Source organism: Eucyclogobius newberryi, unplaced genomic scaffold (genome assembly GCF_026437365.1).
Source record: "Eucyclogobius newberryi isolate DKJ021-1_F unplaced genomic scaffold, fEucNew1.0.hap1 SCAF_1, whole genome shotgun sequence".
Taxonomy (NCBI): Eukaryota; Metazoa; Chordata; class Actinopteri; order Gobiiformes; family Gobiidae; genus Eucyclogobius; species Eucyclogobius newberryi.
Window position 1 is genome coordinate 51,991,437 of NW_027315723.1, and position 11,495 is coordinate 52,002,931.

Below are 11,495 nucleotides of genomic sequence, written 5' to 3' on the forward strand. Positions count from 1 at the left end.
ATTAGGCAGGACAGCTCAGTGTGGAATGGGGAGGAGAGAGAAGGGAGGACATGCAGCAAACTGATTCAAACTCACAACTCCATGTGCCAGTGGCCGGTGACACTCGGGCAGGAGGCTCCGGTCCATCAGAACCTCCTCCATAAGAACAGTTTCTTTCCCTCTGCCGTTGGACTCATGAACACTTCTTAAACACTGTCACTTTAACCATCATTTAATCACTCACTGTCACTTTCTGCACTACATATGTAAATTAAACTGTAAACTTAGCCTAGTTTTTATCTTGCTTTTCTTTTTGACTTACATATGTTGTTTTAACATTGTTCATTGTTTTATGTTGAATCACAAAGACAAGTTCCTCTGTTTGTGAATTCTGTTCATTGACAATGGAAATAAACCTTTTCTGATTCTGATTCCACCCCCGGGCAACACCCCCCAAACGGTTTAATCCTGCCTGCAAAACATTTCTGATTTATAGGTATTATTTCCTGATAGAAAGCATTGTGCTGCTGGAGCCTCTCCTCACGGCCTAGTGCCGACTCGCATGACTTGAGCGGAGGTCTGAGCGGGGAAAGAGACGAGTGGTCTTGGGAAACAAGTGGAAGAAAGAACTGAGACAATTTTGTGGAGCTAAAAAACAAGAAAATGAACTTCTATGAGGAAAACATCCAAACCAGTGCTGGAGCTACAACTCGAGTCAGATCTCTCCTTCACTCTGGAACTCCTCCAGGTTTATACTTTTTCCAAGGAGGTTTTTTGTAGTTTTTCCAGCAGAAGGAGGGTCTAAGGACAGAGGACTCTGGGACATCGTCCCTCGTCCCCACAGACATTGTTTAATCTGTTTTTCACTGTCGCCCTCAGAGGCAACTGTTGTGATTTTGGGCCTTACAGAAATAAATTGAATTGAATTGAAGAGCACAGGTCAGAGTGTGAAGTATGAACATGACAGAAGCTGCTGTGAGCTCTGACCATGTCCACACTAAGAAGAGCTGGACCTGCTGCTGCTGCTGCTGCTGCTGCTTGAATATGGACTCAAAGTCTTTCACCTGCTGCAGATTTGGTCAACAGTGTCCACATACAACTATTACAAGGCTATATCAAGATATTTACTTTTTATATTTTTTATCTTCGGCCATCTTGAGCATCAACATTCGGCCCAAAATTAGTTTTACACCACCGGTTTAAGTGTTTCCAACCAGTATTTCACCAAATTGCTGTAAAGACACAGAAACACTTGTTTATGCAGTAAACAAACGCACGCTTAAACGGAATCAGGGGTCTGGCTCTGTACATTCAGGGATAACATGATGAATCAAAATGGCCCGCCATCCGTTTTGACGCGGTGCAGAAAAGTTTGAAAAGCTGAACTTTTGCGGCAGATGGGGCACAGTAAACAATCAGAGATTACGCTCTAGTGACGGCCCGGAAAAAGGCCCAAAACAAACCCACAACGATAAAAATTGAAATAAAAAAATCCTCAAGACGCAGCTCTTGGACCAAATAAAGATATTGACTTAAGTAAGGTGTCGGTTCTCCTTGAACCGACACCTTAACGTGGTGGAGGGGTTTGAGCGCCCGAATGATCCCGGGAGCTATGTTGTCGGGGGCTTCATGCCCCTGGTCGGGTCTCTCAAGGCAAACAGGTCCTAGGTGACGGGTCAGACAAAGATCGGTTCAGAAGCCCCCTATGATGACAACACAAACAAGGCAGTTTACGTCGCCCGGATCGGCGTCACCGGGGCCCCATCCTGGAGCCAGGCCTGGGATGGGTGCTCGATGGCGAGCGCCTGGTGGCCGGGTCTTTCCCCACGGGGCCCGGCCGGGCACAGCCCGAAAGAGCGACGTGGGGCCGCCCTCCCGTGGACCCACCACCCACATGACGATCCATAAGGGGCCGGTGCAAAGAGATCTGGGCGGCAGTCGACGGCAGGGGCCTCGACGACCAGATCTCCAGGCACAGAGAATAACTCTGGGGACATGGAACGTCACCTCGCTGGGGGGGAAAGAGCCTGAGCTTGTGCAGGAGGTTGAGCGATACCGACTAGATATAGTCGGCCTCACCCCCACGCACAGTTTGGGCTCTGGAACCATCTCCTCGAGAGGGGCTGGAGGCTCCACTTCTCTGGTGTTGCCCGCGGGGAGAGGCGGCGGGCTGGTGTGGGCTTGCTGATAGCCCCTCAGCTCAGCCGCCACGTGTTGGAGTTTACCCCGGTGAACGAGAGGGTCGCGTCCCTCCGCCTTGGGGTGGGGGACAGGTCTCTCACTGTTGTGGCGGCCTACGGGCCGAACAGCAGTGCAGAGTACCCGGCCTTCTTGGAGTCCTTGGGAGGAGTACTGGACAGTGCACCGACCGGGGACTTCGTTGTTCTACTGGGGGACTTCAACGCCCACGTGGGCAATGACAGTGACGCCTGGAGAGGGGTGATCGGGAAGAATGGCTTCCCCGATCTGAACCCGAGCGGTGTTCAGTTATTGGACTTCTGTGCTAGCCACGGATTGTCCATAACGAACACCATGTTCAAGCACAAGGTCCATCAGTGCACATAGCACCAGGACACCCTAGGCCGGAGGTCAATGATTGACTTTGTTGTCGTGTCATCTGACCTCCGGCCGCGTGTCTTGGACACTCGGGTGAAGAGAGGGGCAGAGTTGTCAACCGATCACCACCTGGTGGTGAGTTGGATCCACTGGCGGAGGAGGAAGCCGGACAGACTTGGCTTGTGCTGTCGCAGAGGCAAAAACCCGGGCCTGGGAGGAGTTCGGGGAGGCCATGGAGGAGGACTATCGGTCGGCCCCAAGGAAATTCTGGCAAACCGTCCGGCGCCTCAGGAGAGGGAAGCAGTGCCTCACCAACACCGCAATAGCGTGCCCCTCAGCATGCTGCCTGGAGACGAGAGTGTGTGAACAAACAGATATTATGTGTTTGTTTGATACAATCATTTGAACACTGGTGGGCTGTCAGGGCCAGCAAGGCCTTCTCTGCTAGCCCAAACGTAATCAGAATATAATTTAAAAATATATATATTTTCCCACAAATATTTATTCCATTATTCCCCAGGGTAAGAGTTATAATCTTCATTTCATGGCTTTCCTCTTGGTTGCACTTGCCTGACCCGCCAGCCCCGCCAACATTCTGTTCGAATGCGTAAGGGTCAGGAATCCGAGTCAAAGCCAAGGAAGTCGTCGATCCTTAATTTACCTGTCCAATCCCAGGCGGAGGTTTGAACACGTCACACTGAGATACGGAAGTAGCTCTTCACCCCCGATCCAAAACATTCAAGATCGTGACCCGGCTCGTGACCCGGCTCGTGACCCGGCTCGTGACCCGGCTCGTGACCCGGCTCGTGACCCGGCTCGTGACCCGGCTCGTGACCCAGCTCGTGACCCGGCTCGTGACCCGGCTCGTGACCGAGTGTTTACTTCTGTTCGCGCTTCGGTTTGAACGATCAGGAAAGTCCGCTCTACTCGCCGTGATGAACGTGCGTTAGATGTTGTTATACGAAGCTCGTCATCGCGATTCAAGAGACATTTTCTGCGTTCAGGACGGATAACGTGGAACACGCCTTGTTGACACGGGCTACGTAATATCCGATTAAGCTTGACGCGTTTTTTGCGTCACTTCTGGGTTTATGTGACTGGTTCTGTCTCTGCTCTAAACTCCGCCCTAGAAATTGAAATGCAGTGGTCAAGCCTCAGAACCTCAGGGTTTGTTAAGTAGTCTGCCAAAACGTGTTGCCTCAGGTTGAGATTTGGAGGCTGGTCTTTATGTTAGATCTTTTATCTAATCATATTCAGCCATCATGTGTGGCCAGGGATCTAAAATCTGCCCTCTCACCTTCAGACCTCAACAGAGCTGGTGCTTGTAGTTTAAAGTTAATGTAAATGAAAATTATGTCAACCAATTAGCTTCAGAGTTGCTCTTGTACGTCTGCTGCTGTTACACAGGAGCAGCAGCAGGTGCATCACATGCACGTCTTTTGATTGGATCACCAATATTGAGAAGCAGGTCCTATGGGCGGGGCTATGCGGAACCTTAGAACGAGGAAACTGAATGAAGGAAGGAGGAAAAGATATCGATTTGGTCGAGGATATAATTATAAGACAAACTTTTCAAGAAAGGTTAGACGTTGTAAGGAGAGGTCGTCCGACGCCGACGCTGCAAAGCCTGTCACAGGCGGGTTCGTTCCCCATTTTCAAAGTTTGGACATCGGCGGGTTCAAAACGCGTTGACAATGCGCGGATGTTGGCGTGGAAAACGAGCGGACAACGGCACAGAGAAGGTGAGGCAACGCCTGGTTAAACTGCGTTTCTGTCTGTATAGTGTCTAGAGCCATGGCATCATAATGATGGTAATAAGAGGTGGATTAATTTGGGTGGGACTGTGTACTGAAGGCCCAGGCCCCAGACCCACGGCCGCCACTCAATTTGAAGCAGGTCAGTCAGAGCCTCAGCTCTGGAGCACACGACGGACAACTGGACAGTGGAAACTGTTCCTGGACTTTAGTGCTGCTTTAGACTTGATCAAACACAATTAACACTGCTCCAAATTAGAATGTTATTATTGACTATGATCTATGTCCCTGTTCTTTACCAACGATTATTAAACTAATAGAGGTCAGCAGGTCTTTAGCTTCTGGTCTGAAAGTTTGGGTGTCCTTTGTGGCTTCCTCAGGGCAGCTGTAGGGCCCAAAGTCACCCTAATGGAAACAAGCCGTAGAAGAGGAATGAATGAATATAGTTGAATATAGAATATAGTATAGGGGTTGAAGCAAATGATGTAACAATTTGACTGAAAACATTTCATAGTCAAAATAAATGTTGAGTTTTCACAGAATAATGCTGCAATTTGCCTCACTTTAGCAGAAATAGGCCTGATGACTGAGCCGCCAGTCCCTCCCACATTCTGTTCAAATGCGGACTCACGGTTTTGTAACGCAGTCTGTTAAAACGTGTTGATTTAGTCTGTAGAAGGTCAAGTTTCCTGTATTTTGGTGTATTTGATCAGTTATAGAGGGTTCTTAGAGTAGAGGGGAAGTCCTTAGTAATACTGCAGTAGTAGTACTAGCACTGTAGTGCACAGGGCGAGAAGCCTACATTAGAGCTCTTTTGAATGAACATGAGTCGATTTTGCGCGTGTCACTCGCTGCTCTCCTGTTCCGTGTACAGAGCACGAGAGTAAGTTGCAACAATGACAAAGGTTATAAAAGACAAACAAAGCAGAGGCAGCTCTGAGTTTAGATCAGGCACAAACATCCAGCCAGACCCGGTTCCAGCTCGCACACACCAGTGTTCTCGCTGAGGGCTTTTGGCATGGCGACCCACCATGCTGCCGCCGGCACCCGCCATGCTGCCGCCGGCACCACCCGCCATGCTGCCGCCGGCACCACCCGCCATGCTGCCGCCGGCACCCGCCATGCCCAAAAGATGCCGCTATGCGGCCGCGGTCCCCCCCATGCTGAAAAGATACCGGCAGGTATTAAGATAACTGTGCGCGCGGCGCGGGCATTTTAGGGTGCTACTGCGCTCGTGCGTTCGGGTGCCGCGGTTCGGCGGGCGCCGTGGTGTTGTTCGCTCGCACCGCCTGCTGCGGGCACCGAGCGTTGGAAAATACGGCGTGATACGCCGGTCTAAAGTGGTGGAGTGTGATCATATTGGCTTTCCATATCGAGCCCCGTGGTCGGCGCTTGCGGCGACATTTTTAAAGTTTTTAGCTAGCTTTTTTTGTCCCACCGCCATCCTCAAACCTCAGCCCAGCGAGAACACTGCACACGTAGCGATACACTACAGAACAGATCATTCACTGTGCAGCCGCGCACTAGAACAAGACAAGTTACCTTAAATAAACTAGGTTTTTTATGATTCGAGCAGTTTTAGTTGCAGAATAAGCCCAACCAAGTATTTACATGATGCTTTAGTGTTGTACCTGCTGTTGTCAGAACCACACTCTCAATCAAACTGTGCTTGGGCCAAGAATCCACACTTTAATGTGGATTAAACTACAAAATATCAGGTCAGATATAGTCTAGCCTTTTACACAACACATTGCGGATTCATGAACCTGTTTCCCCTGAAATCTGTCACAGCGACGGTAACTTAAGTAGTATAGTTTTAAAGAGTACCTGACAGTAAGAGTAAGAGTACCTGAGAGTGCGGCGCGGTGGATCCTCTGTTCTGCTCCTCTGCTGCTCTTTGACCTCTGACGTCTGTGAACAAAGTTAATCATTCATGTCCCATCCACAGATTATAGTGGTTCACATGTGGACTGGAGCGCATAACACATGTCTAAGTCTATATTTCAATCATTACAACATCTATTTAATGATGACTTTACATATAATGAAATATGTTTTGTTTTCTGAAACTATTAACGTGGAACACAGTATTTTGCAAACCTTCATTCCTTTCTAACCCCTTTTATTTCATGAATAGAGGTTATGCTTGGAGGATTTGGTGCACCAAAATTAAATTATTAAATGCACAATCAATTAATTAATGAGATATGTAATTAATTAATGACATATTGCACAATTAATTCATTAAATGTGCAATTAATTAATTAAATGTACAATTAATAATCAATTATCAAATGCCTTAATACATCATTTAAAGAAACATTTAAAGCTTCAAATAAAAAAAATAAAAATCATAATTTCATTGTGTTTCAATAATCTGTTAGACTCACTCGTCAAACTCAGGGGGCGGGACTTGCTGCTTTGGCCAAGTCCATTTCTCTACAGAGGGGTCAAAGGTCAGAGGCCACTGCTGTTATTGTGATGTGGCTCAGATTAGCAGGAAAACTGGAAATGTAATAATAATTAAAGCCGCAGGCGGCGATAAAGGGCCTCGCCCCCCTTGCGACCGCGGGGTACTTGCCACCGTGAAGAGCACACCTCTAACCCCCCGCCTACATCACCCCTCCCCCACAAACAACACAAACTGTATAATACTTAATTCAACATTTTCACGACTAAACGGTTCAAGATAGAGTTCTGTCCCCACTGGCGTTTATGTTCAGTGTGATGTGGAGACTAAGTGCCTAATTTTAACTGTTAATGACAAAGTACATGTTTAAATCCTATTCAAAATGCCTGTAATCAAAACGCATGTTGTGTTTGTCATGTTGCCACGGTAACATGCTTGCAGCTAGATGTACACTGTCTTTGGCTTGTTTGTTTAAAATGGACAAAATTTTGCTCTCACAGACTATTTCATTTTTGTTCTAGAATCTAGACCCTCGTAAACCTTCCGTAGATCGCAAAATTCGCGCTGGAAAAGACGTAAACACTGCCATGCGCCGCCGTCAATAGAGAACACGGACCCTACATAGTGACGCACGTGTGAGCGACAGGAGCGCCTCGCACGTGTGAGAGACAGGAGCGCCTCGTACGTGTGAGACAGGAGCGCCTCGTACGTGTGAGACAGGAGCGCCTCGTACGTGTGAGCGACAGGAGCGCCTCGCACGTGTGAGACAGGAGCGCCTCGTACGTGTGAGCGACAGGAGCGCCTCGTACGTGTGAGCGACAGGAGCGCCTCGCACGTGTGAGACAGGAGCGCCTCGTACGTGTGAGACAGGAGCGCCTCGCACGTGTGAGCGACAGGAGCGCCTCGCACGTGTGAGACAGGAGCGCCTCGCACGTGTGAGACAGGAGCGCCTCGTACGTGTGAGACAGGAGCGTCTCGTACGTGTGAGACAGGAGCGCCTCGTACGTGTGAGACAAGAGCGCCTCGTACGTGTGAGACAGGAGCGCCTCGTACGTGTGAGACAGGAGCGCCTCGTACGTGTGAGACAGGAGCGCCTCGTACGTGTGAGACAGGAGCGCCTCGTACGTGTGAGACAGGAGCGCCTCGTACGTGTGAGACAGGAGCGCCTCGTACGTGTGAGAGACAGGAGCGCCTCGTACGTGTGAGACAGGAGCGCCTCGTACGTGTGAGACAGGAGCGCCTCGTACGTGTGAGACAGGAGCGCCTCGTACGTGTGAGACAGGAGCGTCTCGTACGTGTGAGACAGGAGCGCCTCGTACGTGTGAGACAGGAGCGCCTCGTACGTGTGAGACAGGAGCGCCTCGTACGTGTGAGAGACAGGAGCGCCTCGTACGTGTGAGACAGGAGCGCCTCGTACGTGTGAGACAGGAGCGCCTCGTACGTGTGAGACAGGAGCGCCTCGTACGTGTGAGAGAGGAGCGCCTCGTACGTGTGAGACAGGAGCGCCTCGTACGTGTGAGACAGGAGCGCCTCGTACGTGTGAGACAAGAGCGCCTCGTACGTGTGAGACAGGAGCGCCTCGTACGTGTGAGACAGGAGCGCCTCGTACGTGTGAGAGACAGGAGCGCCTCGTACGTGTGAGACAGGAGCGCCTCGTACGTGTGAGACAGGAGCGCCTCGTACGTGTGAGACAGGAGCGCCTCGTACGTGTGAGACAGGAGCGCCTCGCACGTGTGAGACAGGAGCGCTGGTGAGATCGCTGGCTTTATTGAACTGTTTTAAGCTGTGGCCACGTGCAATGTTGTGATGGTTAATGTGCTGTGGGCGTGGCCGCGTGTTAAAAGGGCGGGGTCAGCGCGTTAAAGGGGCGGGGTCAGCGTGTTAAAGGGGCGGGGTCAGCGTGTTAAAGGGGCGGGGTCAGCGTGTTAAAGGGGCGGGGTCAGCGTGGCCTGGTGTAAATATGAATGAAATAACTAAAGTGTTATGTTGTGGTGTGATGTATTTGGCATTAAGTAAATACAAAGTAATATTGCTTAATTGCTGCATTCATTCATTGGAGTTTATATTTGTAATAGTATTAGTATTTGTATTCTACAGTTGTTAAATATGGTCTGGTGTTTAATGCTGATAATATGATGTATTATCTCTATTTGTTGTGTAAAATATTTTCATAGTCTATTTTTGATACTGATAAGTTGATGTTTTATAGTGATTCTAGTCGACTTTTATGATAGTTTTTGTAACTGTTATTTTACACTGACTTCATTATTGACACTGTGTTTTGTGTTTGAAGGTTTGATCTGACTTTTGATGCTAAAGGATCTGAACATTAAAGAGTGAAATGTGTCTAAAGATGAAACATTGTATCAGATGAAACAGCTGCTTTGACCCTTGACCCCGACTGACCCTGTCAACAACACTCAACATGCTCTTGTTCCTCAAGTGAAACACATGAACGTGTGTTAGCTGTTAAGCTATAGTTTAGCTGCTAGCTCGTAGCTTGTGATTTGTAAGTTTAAAGTGAAAAACAGTGAATAAAGCAGACAAGTTGAGTTTATTTCACTGCAGTTAAACCTTGTGTTTGAGTCGTCCTGGTTCAACTGTCTATATATATATATATATATATATATATATATATATATATATATATATACATATATATATGTATATATATATATATATATATATATATATATATATATACATATATATATGTATATATATATGTATATATATATGTATATATATATATATATATATATATATATATATATATATATATATATATATATATATGTATATATATATGTATATATATATGTATATATATATGTATATATATATGTATATATATATGTATATATATATATATATATATATATATATATATATATACATATATATATGTATATATATATGTATATATATATATATATATATATATATATATATATATATATATATACATATATATATGTATATATATATGTATATATATATGTATATATATATGTATATATATATGTATATATATATGTATATATATATATATATATATATATATATATATATATACATATATATATGTATATATATATGTATATATATATGTATATATATATGTATATATATATATATATATATATATATATATATATATACACACACACTAGGTCTGGGCAAGTTAACGTGTTATTATGGCGTTAACTCATGACTTATTTAAGGCAGGTGGGATTCCCCTGGTCCAGGTCTAAATCCATTAAAGACAAACGCACCGGACACACGTTCTCGACGCGCCGGACTCAACGCGTTCATAGTTTTGGTGAACGTGAACTCAACGAACGTTTTTACTGCTGAAGAACGATAATGTGAACGCGTTCTTTCTGGTGTCTGTGAACAGCACCTTCATTCTTTATATTTTCCTTCAATAAAGTTTCAGATTTCTAGAGAATTCCAGGCGAAAAACACCGTTAAGTTTCCCAAAAAGAGCCTGTGTCTGTCCAGTGTGAGAGCTCCAGTTGTAGAGGCCGCGTGTCGCACCGCACTGCACATGTGCATCACAACAAAAAGCAGCATTGACGCGACCGCGACGTGACGTCAACCAAACAGCAGGAGTCGCTCTACGACCAGTTCCGTGAGTTTTATGACGCGGTCGGTGAAGATGGAACAAGCCAACATTTCTGTACAAACTTTGCCCAGCAAGTTTTCCCTCATGTTTTTGAGAATATAATGTGGTGCTGAATGGACAGCAACACATGGAGGAAGTCTGTCTTCAGAGTGAATGTAAATCCTGGGGAAGGATTCAAAATTGGATGAAGATGAATCTGACACATATTTTCAGCAATAATAACATATTTGCTGCTGTGGTTGTATTTGGGCTGTGGAAATAATTTATAACAATTATAACATAATATTGAAAAAAATAACTGAACTAGTTCATTTTTTGGAGCTGTGAACTTAGTTCAACATTTTGAATTATGAACTGAACTAGTTCATGTAGAAAGTGAACTTTCCCAACACTGTCCGTAGAATACACTCAGCAGCAGACGTGCGTCTGAGTCGTCCTGCACATGCTCAGTGGAGGAGAGTCGTCCTGCACATGCTCAGTGGAGGAGAGTCGTCCTGCACATGCTCAGTGGAGGAGAGTCGTCCTGCACATGCTCAGTGGAGGAGAGTCGTCCTGCACGTGCTCAGTGGAGGAGAGTCGTCCTGCACATGCTCAGTGGAGGAGAGTCGTCCTGCACGTGCTCAGTGGAGGAGAGTCGTCCTGCACGTGCTCAGTGGAGGAGAGTCGTCCTGCACGTGCTCAGTGGAGGAGAGTCGTCCTGCACGTGCTCAGTGGAGGAGAGTCGTCCTGCACGTGCTCAGTGGAGGAGAGTCGTCCTGCACGTGCTCAGTGGAGGAGAGTCGTCCTGCACGTGCTCAGTGGAGGAGAGTCGTCCTGCACGTGCTCAGTGGAGGAGAGTCGTCCTGCACGTGCTCAGTGGAGGAGAGTCGTCCTGCACGTGCTCAGTGGAGGAGTTGTGCTGTTGCTTTTCTCGTGGTGTAAATGGAGTTTCATGTTGGATCATGACTTTGGTTTATTAACTTTACAAAGTCAGCTGCTATAGGCGCCAGCCGAGGCAACCCGCCGGGGGCCCGCGTGAGCAGGTCCCGCCGCCGGGGGCCCGCGTGAGCAGGTCCCGCCGCCGGGGGCCCGCGTGAGCAGGTCCCGGGGGCCCGCGTGAGCAGGTCCCGGGGGCCCGCGTGAGCAGGTCCCGGGGGCCCGCGTGAGCAGGTCCCGCCGTAGCTGTGGA